At 38.5% G+C, this 18,888-nt stretch overlaps 1 pseudogene; it reads right to left on the bottom strand.

Annotated features, from left to right (window-relative positions):
- Positions 1-957: 957 nt before the first annotated feature.
- Positions 958-1,610, bottom strand: LOC132363812 (mitochondrial import inner membrane translocase subunit TIM14-like; annotated as a pseudogene).
- Positions 1,611-18,888: the final 17,278 nt, after the last annotated feature.

Here is an 18,888-nt window from a genome sequence, read left to right as displayed (position 1 = left end):
TGCTGCTTGTGTTTGTAAATAAAGCTTTATTGGAACACAGCCATGCCCATTTGTTTACCTATTGTGTGTGGCTGCTCTCCTGCTGCGACAGCAGAGTTGGGTAGTTGCCACAGAGACCATATGGTCCAAAAGCCTAAAATATTGACTGTCTGGCCCTTCTAGAGAAAGTTTACAGACCCACTGCTCTAGAGCATCTATAGCTTTCAGCTTTGTATTAGTTATCTATTGCTGAATAACAAATTACCCCAAAATTTAGCAGCTTAAGGCAAGACATATTGTTTCCCAGTTTCTGTGGGTCAAGAATTCAGGAGTGGTTTAAATGGGTGGTTCTGATTCAGGGTTTCTTATGAAGCTGCAGTCAAGACATCAGCCAGGACTCCAGCTGTCTGAAGCCTTACCTGGAGCTGAAGCCTCCCCTTCCAAGATGGTTCCCTCACATGGCTGTTAGTAGAAGGCCTGGTTCCTTGCTAGCTGTTGGCAGGAGGTCTCAGTTCCTTGACACATGGACCTCTCCACAGGGCTACTTGAGTGTCCTCACAACATAGCAATCGGCTTTCCTCCAGCAAGTGATCTGAGGGCAAGGAAAAGTCTGTAACATCTTTTATGATCTAGTGTCAGAAGTCACACACTCTTATTTGCACATTACTCTATTTTATTTTACTTTTGGGCCGCGCTGTGCGGCATGAGGGATCCTAGTTCCCCGACCAGGGATCGAACCTGTGCCCCCTGCAGTGGAAGCGTGGAGTCTTAACCACTGGACCGCCAGGGAAGTCCCTGAACATTACTCTATTTATTAGAAGGAAGTTACTGAGTTCAGTCCACACTCACAGAGAGGAGAATTAAGCTTCATCTTTTATTTTTAATTATTTATTTATTATTTATTGAGGTATTTTATGATAAAAGCTGGTACTCATATACATCAATGAAAAAGAACTTAAAATTCATCATACATATACTTCATTTTCTAGCTTGAACTTCTAGTAAATCTTTAGCTTCATTGATTTTTGACTGTTATCTAAGGAGATCCTGCCTTGTCTGGGTGATTTAAATGCATAATACGTCCATGAGCATCTCTGTTGGCTGTAGGGCTTACTCCTAGTATTTTTTTTAAATTATTAATTAATTAATTAATTAATTAATTAATTTATGGCTGTGTTGGGTCTTCGTTTCTGTGCGAGGGCTTTCTCTAGTTGCGGCAAGTGGGGGCCGCTCTTCATCGCGGTGCGCGGGCCTCTCACTATCGCGGCCTCTCTTGTTGCGGAGCACAGGCTCCAGACGCGCAGACTCAGCAATTGTGGCTCATGTGGCCCTAGTCGCTCCGCGGCATGTGGGATCTTCCCAGACCAGGGCTCGAACCCGTGTCCCCTGCATTGGCAGGCAGATTCTCAACCACTGCGCCACTAGGGAAGCCCCCTACTCCTAGTATTAATGCTGCTTCCCATTTTGTCATTTTGGGTTCACACTCACCTCTGTAATAGCCACTGGTGAGGGCAGATTTTGATAGACTGTGAAACATGTTTTACTTGAGGCTCCATATGCTTCATGGCTTGCAAAACGTAACAGCCTGCACATCCTGCAGCAGCAGTGGTCTGTCCAACGACTACCAGTGTATTGGCCGTAGTTCTGGCTCAGCTCCTCTGCCTCCAGGGAGAGCACAGTTGATTCCAGCCCAGAAGCCACAGGCACCGACTTCATTCCTCCATCAGAAAGCAACGTGGCTGCCACCAGCAAGCACAGACCGCCCAGACACGGGGGCCCCAGCACTTCAGCTTCATCTTTTAAAGGAAAGTGTATCAAAGAATTTATGGACATATTTTAAAATCACCATCCGTAACTCCAAAGCTTTTGTTAAAAAATAAATTTATTTATTTGTTTTTGTTTTTGGCTGCGTTGGGTTTTTGTTGCTGCACGCGGACTTTCTCTAGTTGCGGCAAGCGGGGGCTACTCTTCGTTGTGGTGCACGGGCTTCTCATTGCGGTGGCTTTTCTTGTTGTGGAGCACAGGCTCTAGGCACGCGGGCTTCAGTAGACGTGGCATGTGGGCTCAGTAGTTGTGGCACACGGGCTCTAGAGTGCAGGCTCAGTAGTTGTGGCACACGGGCTTAGTTGCTCCGTGGCATGTGGGATCTTCCCGGACCAGGGCTCAAACCCGTGTCCCCTGCATTGGCAGGCGGATTTTTTTTTTTTTTTAAACATCTTTATTGAAGTATAATTGCCTTACAATGGTGTGTTAGCTTCTGCTTTATAACAAAGTGAATCAGTTATACATATACAGTATGTTCCCATTTCTCTTCCCTCTTGCATCTCCCTCCCTCCCACCCTCCCCATCCCACCCCTCTAGGTGGTCACAAAGCACCGAGCTGATCTCCCTGTGCTATGCGGCTGGCAGGCGGATTTTTAACCACTGCACCACCAGGGAAGTCCCCAAACCATTTTTAAAGGTTTTTTTTTTTTTTCTTTTTAAAGGCTTACAAGAGGAGTTAAACTTTTTCCATAAAGGACCAGTTAGTAAATATTTTTGGCTTTGTGGGCCATATGATCTCTGTTGCGACTACTCAACTCTGTATCTGGAAAGTAGCTTAGACAATAGGTAAATGAATGGGCATGGCTGCGTTCCAATTAAATTTTATTTACAAAAAATAGGCAAGGAGTTGGATTTGGCCCATGGGCTGTAGTTTGCCATCCTCTAGTCCAGAAGATTCTTCTTCAAGAACACAAACCAGGGACTTCCCTGGTGGTCCAGTGGCTAAGACTCCGTGCTCCCAATGCAGGGGGCCCGGTTTTGATCTCTGGTCAGGGACTAGATCCCACATGCTGCAACTAACAGGTCTCATGCCGCAACTAAAGATCTCACACACGGCAACGAAGATCCTGCTGCCGCAGCTAAGACCCAGCGCAGCCTAAATAAATAAATAAATAAACATTTAAAAGAACACAAACCAAAAAGTTGACTCACATAGAAGACATAAAATTTAAAGCCAGGGATCTGTGCATCTTTGACCCTTTTCAACCAAGTCATAAGCTCCTCCAGGATAAGAACCATGGCTTATAGTTCTTTTTATTCTCCTTCAGCATTTAATAAGGTTCTGAGCATGTAGTTGCTATTTAATTAATAATTGTTTATTATTTAATGGGTTCATAGTATTCTGTTGTATGACTATTCTATAATACTTAAGCAATTGTTTCTAGTCTTTGTTGGTACAAATAAGCTGCAATAAATACGGTTCTATATACATATTTGTACACACGTATGAGTGTATTCTAGGAGAGATTCCTAGAAGTATAATTATTGAGTCAAATATCATGCGTACTCTTGGGACTTCCCAGGCAGTCCAGTGGTTAAGACTCTGTGCTTCCACTGCAGGGGGCACGGCCAAAAAAAAAAAAAAAGATCATGTGTACTCTTAATCTGACAAAAAGAACTTCAAATTAATGTTAATGTGTAATTTATTTCATATAATAAATGTACAATATTTCAGGACAAAATAAAGATATACAAGGTGCCTTGAACTTTATTTATAGACTTGTATTTCCTGTGTGATCTTCATAGAACACTGTAAGCCCTTTATATGCAAAGTAGTACAATTGAATGCTGATGACCAATGTACCTATTGTCAAGGTGGTGTATGTAGGTCACAGAGCAGGCAGAAATGAAATAAGTCTCTTGTTCAGAAACTTCTTGAGATGCCTCATAGAACTTTTAGATTTCCCAGAACATAATTCACAAATCACCACTAGCACTGCCCTTGCCACATCAAAAACTCCTATCCTGAGAGTCCTTGTTAAAACACAAATATGTTCAGGAGGCAGTATATCCCCTTATCTCACTATTATGTCAGTGTATACTATGGAAAGTACCAAAGGATTGGCTTTGCATCAGTGGACCAAGAAAGGGCGACATTTTAAAAAGTCATTTTCGGGACTTCCCTGGTGGTCCAGTGGTTAAGAATCCGCCTTCTAATTCAGGGGACGTGGGTTCGATCCCTGGTCGGGGAACTAGGATTCCATATGCCGTGGGGCTACTGAGCCTGCATGCCACAGCTAGAGAAGTCCGTGTGCCACAACAAGTATCCCCGTGTGCCACAACTAAGACCCAAAGCAGCCAAGTAAATAAATAAATGAATAAAATGAATTAAAAGAATTTGCTGGAGAGGGGAGGAAAGGACCAAATTGTATTGAGTACTTACTAAGTATCAGATTCTTTACTCATGTTTCTGGTTAAAGTAGACATTATTTATCTTTCTTTCACTGATGAGGAAACATGCTCAGAGGATTTATTGATTTTATTTACCTGTCAGTCAAGTTTGATTTGAATTGGGGTCTAACTCCTAAGCTGTTTCTACTATATTATGCTTCCTCCCAATATGCTCAGAATGTACTGATATTCTCATGCTAGAGACATACAAGACCTCAGAGCACTGATTTCCCTAGCCTGGCCTTATGACACTAATGAACTTCAGGAAAATTTCAGCCTTTGCTCTGTCCAAGAACAAAGCAGGAGCTGTCCATCTGAAAGCAGACTTTTCAGCAGGTAAAGGGAAGCTGGCAGAAGAGATAGGGTAACCAGAAGTAATTACCTTGACCTAGAGTTGAGAGAAATGGAATGATTTAATTTAGTCATATTGTCTGGTCATTATGCTTATTAGAGGAAATAAAAAAGAAAGGGAAGGCAAATGGAAAGGAAAAGAGTGGTGGTTAGGGGAATACCTGAGAGAAATAAACTGTTTGCTATTTATGGTCCCAATGAGGCAAAATCAAAACTGAAACTTCTTTGCTCTGCCTCTTTATGATTTTACTTTAGGGGGAAAATCTATTTCACTGTATTTCAGTTTCTCTACCTAATAAATATTAGAAACAAACTTTGCTATTTTAATAACTACTTCTGTCCCTGTGCTTGGAGATTGTTCCTGGATTATATTTCTTCCAAATATATAATATATATGAACATATATATTATAATGAAAAAGCTAGAGTAAAATTTCACTCATTTGGACTCTAGTAATTCAGAATTAAAAAAATCAGTTGTGGGTTGTACTGAAATTTATGTTATTGGGGGTATAGATTTTTTAAAAAAGACAATGAAGTCATTGAAAAAACAAATGGTGATAGTCAAGTCATTTAAGGGAATTAATAACCTGTAAATAATTTAACACCTATTTCATATTTATTGCTTCTGTCTGAATTCAGACCCCCCAAAATGTTGAATTTATTCAGTAAAGAAACTCTTGTTTACATGGCATTCAACAACTGAATTAATCCCTAAGGGGCTATTATACACCTTAGATCTGCATTTTGGGAACGCTGAAAGTAAGAGGTTAAAAAATAATTTTTGGAAGGAAGGGTTATGCTAAAAGGAAGTAGAGAATTAGGGTCTAGAAACTATTATTGGAATCGACACGTAAGAGGTTTTTTGGTGACATCCAGAGGTTAGTTTTGGTAGTGTGGTGTGAATGGAAGCAAATTTTCAGGGATTTCAGGAATGACTAAGTAGTAAGGAACATTCATTCCAAATATTTGGCAGGGAAATGAAGGAGAAAAAGGACAGTGACAATGGGGGGTGGGAAATAACTGCAAGTGAAGATTTTTGCAAAAAATGGGAGACTTCTGCATGATGGGAGGCAGAAAAAGAAGATTACTCTAGAAAGAAATGGAAAGGAATGGGATTAAAACATTGGGTAGAAATGAGGAAATTAATAAATTAGACCTTACAAAATAGAAAAAAATTCTGGTCTTTGAAAGGCAGTCTAAGAAAATGAGAAGACAAGGCACACACTGGGAAGAAACATTTGCAAAACACATATCTGATAAAGTATTGGTAACCTGAATATGTAAAAGACTCACTAAACTCAATAATAAGAAAACAATCAAAAAAAGAAAAAGAAAAAATGGGCAAAATATTTGAACAAACATTTTACAGAAGAAGATATACGGATGGCAAATAAGTACATGAAAAGATGCTTGACACTATTAGTCATTAGGAAAATGCAAATTAAAATGACAATGAGGCATCACTACATACCTAGTAGAATGACTTAAAAATAAATAAATAAAACAAAACCAACAACTGATAATGTCAAATGCTGCTGAGGATGCAGAAAAACTGGAACTCTTATACATTGGTGGTGGGAATGCAAAATGGTACAGCCACATTGGAGAACAGTTTGGTAATTTCCTATAAAGTTAAACATGCATTTATTCTATGACCTAACAAACCCACTCCTAGGTATTTACTCAAGAGAAATGAAGACTTATACCTACGCAAAAACCTCTATGGGAATCTGAAAGAAAAAAAAAATATATAGTATATATATATATATAACTGGATCACTTTGCTGTACACCTGAAACTAACACAATATTGTAAATCAACTGTACTTCAATAAAAAAATCAAAAGTTAAAAAAAACCTCTATGGGGATATTTATAGCAGCTTTGTCCATATTTTTAAAAAACCAGAAACATGCCAAATGTCCATCAACATGAAACAGACTGTGGTACACCTGTACAATGGAATTCTGTTCAGCAGTAAAAAGGAACAAACTACTAATACATGCAACACCATAAATGACTCTCAAAAGCATTACGCTCAGCGAAAGAAGCCAGATTCGAAAGTCTACATACTGTATGTTTCCATTTATACATTTGGAAAAAGGAAAACTATAGGGACAGAAATCCAATCAGCAGTTGTGAGGGGGCTGAGGGTAGGGGAGGTACAAAGAGGTGTGACAGAACTTTTTAGGGTGATAGAAATACTACATACCTTGATTGTTGTAATTGTTACATGACAGCGTAAGTTTGTCAAAATTCACAGAAACTTACATCATAAAAGGATGAATTTTACTATATATAAATTATACCTCAATCAACTTGAAAAACAATTTTATTTTTTTAAATAATAGTTCTCATATTTATTTATTTATTTTTGGCTGTGTTGGGTCTTACTAGAGGCACACAGGCTTTCTAGTTGAGGCGCACAAGCTCAGTATTGTGGCTCGCAGGCGTAGTCGTGTCCCCCGTCATGTGGGATCTTCGTTCCCAGACCAGGGATTGAACCCGCGTCCCCTGCATTGTAAGGCAGATTCTTTACCACTGGACCACCAGGGAAGTCCAAAAAAACAATTTTAAACGGCTGGGTAGAGAATAGTTTCTGGGAAAAAGTATTGGTAGGAACACTTGAGCACGCACGTTTTTTCTTGCTTTAAAGATTTTGCATACATGTGTCCTTCACTTAAGGAGTCTTTCCTTTTCCTTTTTTCCTGAATAACTCCTTATTCTCCTTTGCGTTTCAGTAAAGCATTACTCCCCCCCACAAGAAAGACTTCCCTGACCCATAGACTAGGTTAACTTTTCCTGTTGTGTGTTCCCAATAGCATGCTTATCTAATCCCTATGGCAGAGTGTATCATACTCTATTCCAACTGCTTATTCGTTTCTCCTCTTTTGTGCTGTAAGCTCCCTGAGAGCAGGAATGGCATCCATCTTAGTTAATTATTGTATCCTTGTATTTAGCACAGAGCCAGGAAGAATATTTGTTGAATATATAAAGCAGAAGGTTTGGAACGGCTAAATGAGAAATAGAATATTAAATTGGTAAGGGTTGAAAAATATGTAAGTTATTCCCAAAACTACATCTCCAGTTCTGACCTCATACCTATGTTCTACTTACCATAATTCAGATTGTCTATGTGATATCTTCACATAAATGTCCCACTGTTACTTAAGGTTTAATACTTCTAAGCAGAAGTAATTTTCTCCCTCCTCAATTTCATTCAAATTGAATTATTTTCCCAATTATTCTATTTCTGTCAAGTGGTATCTCTATCCTTATAGTCTTCCAAAAGAGAAACTTAATTACATTTAACTTTTCCTTCTACTTGCCCTCTCATCTAATTTGATATAAAAAATTTTAAGCCCTTCTTTTAAAATGTTTCTCATTCACATTTGCTTTCTTTTTACTCCCACTGCTGTTCTTATAGAGCCAAATATGGTCAGAGAGGCAGACACCAAGCAAGGAATCACATATTCAAATATGTAATTATGACTTGCAATCAGTACATAGAGGAAATAAACAGAGGGCTGTTATATGGGATGGGGAGGACATAATCTATATAGAGTGGCAAAAGAACACTTTGAGAAGGTTACATTTAAGCTGAGAAGAATGAGAGAGAGCCAGCAATAAGGGAGAATAGAAAGAAGACCATACTGAACTGAAGGAAAAGAACGTGCATAGTACTTGAGGTGGGGAAAAAAATTGGTGTTCAGTTATAGCATGTTCCAGAAACTAAAAAAAGATGATTATAGCTGGAGGGCAGTGAGCAATGGGGAAGAGTGATAGAGAGGAGGCTGGGGAAACAGGCAGGGACCAGGTCATGCGAAGTGTTGTATATTATGGCAAAGGGTTTGGATATTATTGTTTCTAATGTGAAGCTACTGAAGAATTTTAATCAAGGGAATAACATAATGCAAGAAGTGGTAAGCAAGAAAATTGCTAAACATGTGAACATATCTAAATAAGCATTTATTGTAAACAACATTAACAATGATTTTAAAGTCTAGATTGAGAAGATATTAAAACTAAAATATTAGATAATGACAGTGAGCGAGATGGGAGGGAAAGTGATTGGAGATAAAGTTTTACAAAGCCCTTGATTATTCGGGAAGAGAATAGGTAAACTAACTTTAGACTTTCTAATGTGCATGTTAAGAAGGTGAGAATAATTATCAAAAGGATAGAAACATAAAGGCTCTAAATCAATAAAGGTAAAGAAAGAGGAATAAATAAAACCAGAACCATCCAATAAAAGGCATGCAAGGAGGAAAAAAAGAGTTTAAAAAATGCATTATAAATTGAAAAAAAATCCACATCACGGAATTGTAGAAATAAGTCGAAATATGTCAATAATTTAAATATATAAATATATTAACCTTGTCAGTTAAAATCAGAACTGCTTATATTAGATAACAAGGAAAAAATCTAGCTATATGTGTTTGCCATAGACATAGCTAAAACATAAAGGCATAGAAATTTGAAAGCAAATGAATGGAAAAAATATATGATGGGCAAATATTACCCAAAAAGAATGCTAATGTAGTGATATTAATACCAGACAAAATAGACTTTAAGGTGGAAAGCACTGTTAGGAAAAAATTTATTTTTAAGATAAATAATAAAGGAATAATTTACCAAGGAGATATAGCAATTCTGAATCTATATGTAACTTACAATATATCTTCAACAGACATAAAGTAAAAACATCATTGACAGAATTGCAAGAAATAAACACATTTTAAATTACAGTGGGAGAGGTTTTTTTTAAACCACATTTCCTACAGAAACAGAAAAAGCAGACAAAATATTAATAAGGATATAGAAGATATGAACAACACAGTTAGCAAGATTGATTTCATGGATATAGCCAGAATCCTTCACCTAACAGAGATTACATGTTCTTCTTAAGTACACACAGAAAACTTACAACATCTTACTGCAAAGCCATTCTCAAGAAATAGCAAAAGAATTGATATTATATGGACTACATCTTTTTTTACAAGAGTATAACAAAACTAGAAATCAAAAACAAAAAGCCCCACACCCCCCAATAGAGTGACTTTTAGTTTCTGCCTTAAACACATAGGTGGATGGTAATAGTGCCATTTACTGAGATAGGAAAGTCTGAAAGAGGAAAGGGTTTCTAAGCTGGATGGAAATGGGGTCAGAGGAAAGATGAATCAGTTCAGAGACATCTGGGCAACCTAACACCTAGTGAGGTATTGGGACAGATGTACCTCAGCTTAGTCACCAGCCGTAGATTTAATATGTCTGCTGTGACCACACTTCTTTTCAAAGAACCCTCTTTCTATTTTGGGATTTTGTAAATTTGAGTTTGAAATTTACCTAAATTAATATTGTCAATTAATTGGTTATACCGCCACCTAGTGGTGTACTTTAGGATAGCAGGAGATGTGTTTTTGTTTATTAGATGAATTCCTATATACTTTTTTAAAAAAATTAAAGAAAGCAAGGATTATAAAACCATTGGTTTCATTGTTCAAAATATTGCCATTATTATATCTATATTATGAACTTTTTTCCATATCTCAAACTATCAGTATTGCTTTTATTTTAAACTATTAATATTGCAAAAGGTTAGATCTCCCCAAACGAAAAAAGCTGAATGCACAAAAAATTACACAAATAGCTAATATTTGTTGAATGCTGACTACGTGCTAGGCACCACTGTAAGTTCTTTACATGAGCACCTCGTTTAATGTTCACAACATTTCTATAAACACTATATATTATGTCTGACTTGAGGAAATTGAGGCATAGAGAGATAAGTAATTTAATCAAAGCTACAGGGCTAGTAAACCACAGAGCTGAGATTTGAATATAGGTAGTATGGTCCTATAGCTCTTTTTTTTTAATAGCTCTTAAGCTTAACCATTGTGAACATTGTTTAAATCAGGAAAAAATGAATATAGTCTAAATGTTTAACAATAAAGAAAATGGCCCAGTAAACTCTAGAGTGTCAGTTTGTTAGAATGCAATGCAGACATTTAAAATGATAGATTCAGAGATTACGTAATAACATGGGAAACTATTTATAATGTGAAAAATCTAGCCAATGTTATGCATACAGTATTAGTTATACATCTGTATGTGACAGTCTAATATGTTTTTTTATTTTTTGTTTTTAGAAACTTATTTGGAAATAATTTCAAACTTATAAGAAGTTGCAAAAATAAAAACAGTACAAAGAACAGTCATATACCTTTTACAAAGATTCACCTATTGTTATTTTATCACCTTTGCTTTGTCATTTATTCTCTCTCTCCATACACACACATAATAGATGCCAATTTTTTCCTGAACCACTTGAGGTGAGTTACATACATGATAGTTCTTACCCCTAAATACTTCAGCATATATTTCTGAAGAAATAGGGCTTTGCCCTATAGCTATTAACTTCATAATTTTAACTTCATAATATTTAACTTCATAAATTTACATTGGTAGAATACTTTTATCTAATTCACTGTCTATATTCCAAATTTTTAAGTTGACCTAATAATGTCCCTTATAGGCTTTTCTCTTTCCAGGACAGGTTCAATTTTAGGGTCAGGTACAGTATTTAGTTGCCATGTCTCTTCAGCTGCCTTAAATCTTGAACATTTCCCAGCTTTTCTTTGCCTTTTTTTGACATAGACATTTTTGAAGAATGTAACGCTGCCCCACCTCCACCTTTTTAAAAAAATAGAACATTTTTCATTTTCTGTTTGTCTGATGTTTCCTCGTGATTATATCATCATACACTTTTAGTAGGGATACTGCATAGATGATGTCGTAACCTTCTCAGGATATTACATCTGAAAGCACATGATGTCTATCTGTCCCTCACAGGTAATACAGTATTAATTTTCATCATGCAGTCAAGGTGGTATCCACTTCCTCCACTGCATAATCATCTTATAATTTTTTTCCTTGCAACTAATAAGAAGTGGGGGGGATAATTTAAGACCATTCATATATTCTATTCTTCCCCCGAAATTTCTCTTACATTTAGCATCTATTGGATGACTCTTGATCCTATCTTTACCATGAACGTTGCCAAATGATGATTTTCCATCTAGCACCCTGTCCATATTTACCACTAGTCCCTCACAGGGCTGCATTATGACTTTCATGAGCCCTATGATATTTTGCCTTCCTGGGCCCTTTACTCCATAAAAATTTTTTTAAATTATATTTATGACTACGTTGGTATAAAGATTAATATGATCCAAGCTAGATTTATTGTTATTACATTTATTTTTCTTTTGGTTTCTTTTAAAAGAAATAAAAATTAAAACATTTTCATTGGCCTTTAAAAGTATCATGGGATTTTGGGACTTCCCTGGTGGCTCAGTGGTTAAAAATCCGCCTGCCAATGCAGGGGACACGGGTTTGAGCCCTGGTCCAGGAAGATCCCACATGCCACGGAGCAACTAAGCCTGTGCGCCACAACTACTGAGCCTGCGCTCTAGAGCCCTCAAGCCACAACTACTGAAGCCTGTGCGCCTAGAGCCCATGCTCTACAACAAGAGAAGCCACCGCAATGAGAAGCCTGTGCACCGCAACAAAGAGTAGCCCCCGCTTGCTGCAACTAGAGAAAGCCTGCGTGCAGCAACGAAAACCCAACGCAGCCAAAAATAAATAAATAAATTTAATTAATTAATTAATTAATTATTTAAAAAGTATCATGGTATTTAGACACTGTGCCTAATGGGTAAGTTGACTCTAGGCCCTCAGTATTCTGCACTAAGCAAGAGGCCTCCCTTCTCCCCCATTTATCTATCTATCTATCTATCTACCTGTCTGTCTATCTATCTATCTAAGATTACAGACTCATGGATTACTATTTTTCTCAATGGTGTATAATTCATTATTGTTTTTACTTAGTTTGGTGCTCAGATTGTCCCAGATTTGGCCAGTGGGAGCCTCTTCAAGCTGGCCCCCATGTAATATGCTCCTGTCATCTTCTAGCACTTACTATCTGGCATAACAAGATGTTCCAGGCTCCAATTGTACCTACATTGCCCCAGCCCTGGTATCACCCATTTCTCAAAGGAGCCCAGGTTCCTTTTAGTGGGGCATGGTATTAGAAACCAAGATCTGGACACCAGATATGCTCATTGCTATTGGGTTATATTTGCTACTTTGGCTATTCTTTCCTTTGAATAGCCAGAGCTAGGAAATATAGGCATATATGTACATATACATGGGCACAGACATAAACATGTATATACACACATATTCATATTTTAGAAATCATGAGTTCACACCAGTTTCTCTAATTCCAACCTATCTCTATAGGATTCTTTCTTGTCCTCCCTATTCTATACCTACGTATCCCTTCTTCCACAGTGAGAAACTTGGTTCCCAACAATTTCCTCAATCTTAGATTACATATAAAATTGTTTCAGAATTACTTTGCCCATACCATTATAATTAACAATCATGCTAAAAAGGGTTTAGGATTTGTTTGCACTTTTCTCTCTCTACACTCTCCAAAACTTAGGATATAATGTGTCCATAAATTCCTTGGATTAGTTCCCTTTTTAGATTTTATTCCCATTTAGTGTGGTCATGGTATTCATTTGAAATAAAGTGTGTTCATTGGTTTGATTGGATTTTGGTTTTAGTTTTTCCTCCCTTCTTATTATTTTTGAGTATGTAAGATATTAACATGCTTTCAAAAGTCAAAACTATATAAAAATTTACATTCAGAGAAGGGTCACTCCCTTCTGTTTACTCCTTCCACCCCTTCTCCTTGTAGGAAACACATTTTGTTGTTTTCTGGTTTATCCTTCATGTTTCTTTCTGTAATGATAATGCATGTTTTCTTGTTTTTCCCTTTTTTCTTACACAAAAGGTAGCATATTATATATGCTCTTTTGCACTTTGCTTTTTTCATTTAATATCTCCTGGAAATCATTTCATATCAGTTCATTGAGATCTTCCTCATTCTTCTTTACAGCTGCATAGTACTCCATTGTATGAGTGCATTATTCAAACAACCTCCTTCAGTTAGATATTTAGGGAGTTTCCAATATCTTGAAATTACAAATAATGCTACAATGTATAATCTTGTTCATGTGTATTTTTATGTTATTAAAGGTATAACTTCAGGATAAATTTCTGCAAATGGGATTACTGTGCTGAAGGGTAAATTTGTATGTAGTTTTGCCATATTCCCTCTAGCAATGTATGAGAGTATCTGTTTTCTTATATCCTTATTAACAAAGTGTACTGTCAAGTTTTTGATTATTTTGTGAATCTAATGAGTGAAAAATGATATCTCAATATGCTTTAATAATGTCCATTGTTCTTATTATGAATGAAGTTGATATGTTTTTATATATTTAAAAACTATCTTTATATATCTCTTTGTGAATCGTCTGTTCATGCCTTTTGCCTATTTTTCTACAGGAAATCTTCTGCATTTTTACTGTTTGATACAGTAGCCTCTTGTCATATATGGTACTTGAGCACTTGAAATGTGGCAAGTACAAATGAAGGACAGAATTTTAAATGTATTTAGTTTTAATTGCTTACAATTAAAATGTAAATAGCCACATGTGGGTAGTGGCTACCCTATTGGACAGCACAGCCTTATGTCTCACTCGTAGCTCGCAGAAACCCGCTTAACTCCTTTTCTTTAGAATCTGAAAAAACTGAGCTGTAATATCATGATTCACTAATGATCCTATCATTGCCCTATCATACAGTGTTTATTTGTAGTAATTTGATTAGTGTCTGTATAATTCATTGGATCACAAGCTCCTCGGGCAAGGGCTGTGTTTTTTTTTCTCAGTTTTATATTGTGCTCAGCACCTAATCCAGTATCTAGAACATAACAGGTGCTCAATAAATATGTGAGCACATGAATGAATTTAAAAGTATATGAACACCGGGGCGCCGCGCTGCGCGCCACTGGTCCCCCCACCCCACCCTGCCACGGCCGTCGGGAGGGGGCTACCCGGCGGCCGTCGTGTGGGCTGGGGCCGTGTGCGCGCCCCGCGTCCCTGGGGGAGGTGGGAACCCGCTGGGGGAAAAAAAAAGTATATGAATATACCTTTGCTATAAATGTGGACTCCACTATCTACTGCGTGTGTGTGTGTGTGTGTGTGTGTGCGCGCGCGCGCGCGCGCACGCTTGGGGGGGGGGGAGCGGTTTCCAGAGACAAATCTAAAGATGTGGAGATGATACCAAGACCAAGAGATCCAAGAGAAATGGAGTTGGTTGCAGAATACTTTGGAATCAGGAAATCGGCTTTATTAATAATAAGATTCTTAAGCACTCACTATATGCCAGACAGTATCCTAAGTACTTTATGTGAAGTGTCTTACATTATCCTCATAAAATGACCCTGTGGAATAAGTATTATTATTATCCCCATTTTACAGATGGCATGGAGGAAAAGAGGAGTAACTTGCCCAAGGTCATACAGCTAGTAAGTAGTAGAGCAAGCGTTTAAATCTAAGCAATCTGACTTCAGAGCCTACCTTCTTAACCACAATGCAGCATTACTTTCTATTTGATTGTGTCCATATGGTGACAGAAGCTTAGTAACCTCAAATGTCTGTATCAAGCTTTTGTCTAAATTTAAGCTTCAGTAAGCCACTGTCTCCTGGAGGTTTAGACCTCTTTCCAGTGGTGCAGGTGGAGGGAGACTGGGATAAGAGGATATGAAAATCTACAGAGGATCCCTTTTCTCCAAAAGTCAAACAAATATTTTTGCCTCTAGGATTTTCTGCCTTGTACATAATAAAGGGAAAATAAAGTCTTTTCTTTGATAAAACAAGACACAAAATAATCAATCTCCCCTTCTCCAAACCGCTGGTCTAGTAAGAAAACTTAAAGAAAGCTACGAGTTACTATAGTCTTATGAATTAGCTAGTTTTATTCAGCTTTCCCTCTCTCCTCCCTTCATCTCTGTCACATATTTAGTGCTCCATACATAGTCCTATTTAGTTGATATTCCTAATATTGATAGTTCTTTCATTTAGTTGTTTCTTTAATTGTTTCATGTAAGGATATCTTATCTTCCTGTGCTAATTATACTCTGCTTGCCCCCGACCCATCCCCATTCCTAGATTCACTCTCCATCCTTCCCTATCCTGCTTTGAACCATGGAGCACTGACCTCTATGGGTTACATCACCTGGGTTGCCCTGCCCTCTGGCTTCCAATGGGTTGAGCAGAAGCTTGGCACAGGGGTGGAAAGAAGAGCAGGAAGAAAGAGAGATCAGGGTATTTCTTTTCCCCTCTTTCTCCCTACTTTGCTACCATGTTCTCAAAGTAGCTGCCTGACAGCCCCTCCTTCAGGGCTCCAGCCTTCACTGGGCTCCCATAACACTTTCTTCACCTTGCCCCTGCATGTCTGGGGAAGGGAAGGTTTTAGCAAACTCTTGCTCATCGCTGGGTGACTCTACATACCTGCTATTTCCTGAACTGCACACATCTTTGTAAACAGGCCCTTTAATAAATTATTCTCTGTGAAATTTTTTGAGTAGAATATTATTTCCTGCTTGGGACCCTGCCCAGTACATTTCTCCTTTAGAAGTCTTTCAAAATTCTTAAAGGCATGGAGGAGGCCTAGACTTTCAACTAGGGATAAGATTAAATAGGCCTCAGGTAGATTGTCCCACAAATTGGATCAGGAGATTTTATCACTCTATTTCAAAGATTATTCTGGGGAGAGAGACTCTGAATGTGACAAACGTGTGTACCCTGTTATATGTATCAGAGATAGTTCCACAGGCTCTTTTTACAGCTTGAATGAAATGACCTCAAGATTATTCATTCCCTTTGTCCTGGGACTCTGATCATCAAGAAACCTTGTGAGGGCTTCCCTGGTGGTGCAGTGGTTAAGAATCCGCCTGCCTAGAGAACAAACATATGGACACCAAGGGGGGAAAGCGGCGGGGTAGGGGTTGTGGTGTGATGAATTGGGAGATTGGGATTGACATATATACACTAATATGTATAAAATGGATAACTAATAAGAACCTGCTGTATAAAAGAATAAATAAAATAAAATTCAAAAATTCAAAAAAAAAACACTAAAAAAAAAAAAAAGAATCCTCCTGCCAATGCAGGGGGCACGGGTTCAAGCCCTGGTCCGGGAAGATCCCACATGCCACGGAGCAACTAAGCCCATGCGCCACAACTACTGAGCCCACGTGCCACAACTACTGAAGCCCGTGCGCCTAGAGCCCGTGCTCCACAACAAGAGAAGCCACTGCAGTGAGAAGCCCATGCACCGCATCGAAGAGTAGCCCCTGCTCGCTGCAACTAGAGAAAGCCCGCATGCAGCAACGAAGACCTAATGCAGCCAAAATAAATGAATTAATTAATTAACTAAAAAAAAAAAAACAACCTTGTGATTACTAAACTGGTTCCCAGGTAACTTGATCCAGAGAAAGGGGTACCCTGGAGGGTAGTAGACACCAATAATCCAGACCCTGAAAAAAGTATAGTCTTCACTTAACATTAACCATGAAAAGAAAAAGAATGCAATTCCCCATCTTTCCCCTTCCACAAGCACACTATGTTTTGCGTGGTTTTTTTTTTTTTTTTTGCTATGGCTTCAGCCCTGTAGTAAAATGAAGATTACTGTTACCCAGATCTATAAACAAGTCTGTATCTCTACTTGGATATGGTATCCATATTCTATCATCCTTCCTATTATAATAGAAGAATCATTTTTTCTGTCCAAGAGCAGCCCCTCTCCTTGTGCTATTGTGCTCATCCTCTTTTGTCTTCTGAAGGGCTTCCCTCTTCAATTATCCCCTTTTTTCCCCACAACTATTTCTTCCTTCTTATTGGAACATTCTCATTAGCTTACAAGCATGCTCTAGCATCTCCTGGTTTGGTAAAAACCCTCCCTCAACTCTACATCCTCTTCCAACTAGTGCTTCATTTCTCTGCTTGTCTGAACAGCAGAACTTTTTGAAAAAGTTGTTTATACTGGCTGTCACCACTTCCCTACCTTTCATTGACTCCATTCTGGCTTCCTTCCAGGAAACCCATCACTCCATTGAAACAGCTTCAGTCAAGGTCATCAGTGACCTCCATGTTGTTGAATTCTATTGCTCTTTCTCATCTTACTCAGCCTCTTATAAACATTGGACACAGTTAATCAGTCTCTTTTAAAAAATACTTTCTTCTCTTGACTTCCATGGCACCATTCTCTCAGTCTCCTTTCCTGACTACTCCTCCTCCTCTGTTCAACCTCCAAATGTTGAGGTGTCCCAGGGCTAAGTTCTAAACTTGCACTATGCACACGTGGCTATTGAGTACTTGAAATGTGGCTAGTGTGAAATGAGACATGCTGTAGGCATAAAATACTCTCTAAGTTTAAAAGACTTGGCATGGGGACTTCCGTGGTGGCACAGTGGTTAAGAATCCGCCTGCCAATGCAGGGGACACGGGTTTGAGCCCTGGTCCGGGAAGATCCCACATGCCGTGAAGCAACTAAGCCCGTGCGCCACAACTACTGAGCCTGTGCACTAGAGCCCGCGAGGCACAACTACTGAGCCCACGTGCCACAACTACTGAAGCCGGCATGCCTAGCGCCCATGCTCTGCAACAAGAGAAGCCACCGCAATGAGAAGCCCGCGCACCGCAACGAAGAGTAGCCCCCGCTCGCCGCACCTAGAGAAAGCCCGCGTGCAGCAATGAAGACCCAGCACAGCCAAAAATAAGTTAATTAATTAATTAATTAATTAATTTAAAAAGGACTTGGCATGAAAATATATGTAAAGTATCTCATTAATAGTTTTTATATGAATACATATTGAAATAATATTTTAGATATACTGGACTATTAAAATTAATTTCAGTGGGGCTTCCCTGGTGGCACAGTGGTTGAGAATCCGCCTGCCAATGCAGGGGACACGGGTTCGAGCCCTGGTCTGGGAAGATCCCACATGCCGCGGAGCAACTGGGCCCGTGAGCCACAACTACTGAGCCTGCGCGTCTGGAGCCTGTGCTACGCAACAAGAGAGGCCGCGATAGTGAGAGGCCTGCGCACCGCGATGAAGAGTGGCCCCCACTTGCCGCAACTGGAGAAAGCCCTCGCACAGAAATGAAGACCCAACACAGCCAAAAATAAATAAATAAATAAATTAAATAAATGTATTAAAAAAATTAATTTCATCTGTTTCTTTTTACTTTTTTACTGTGGCTACTAGAAAACTCAAAATTACATATGTGGCTCACATATATCTTATTGGGCTGTGCTCTTCTATATCCTCTTCCCTATCAACTTTCTCTTTTCATCATCTTATCTAGTGCCATAGCTTTAAATGCCATCTATATGTTGACTCCCAGACTTAAACCTCTAACT

Source organism: Balaenoptera ricei, chromosome 3, assembly GCF_028023285.1.
Source record: "Balaenoptera ricei isolate mBalRic1 chromosome 3, mBalRic1.hap2, whole genome shotgun sequence".
Taxonomy (NCBI): Eukaryota; Metazoa; Chordata; class Mammalia; order Artiodactyla; family Balaenopteridae; genus Balaenoptera; species Balaenoptera ricei.
Note: the sequence above shows the minus strand (reverse complement) of the source record. Positions and strands in the feature narration are given on the sequence as shown.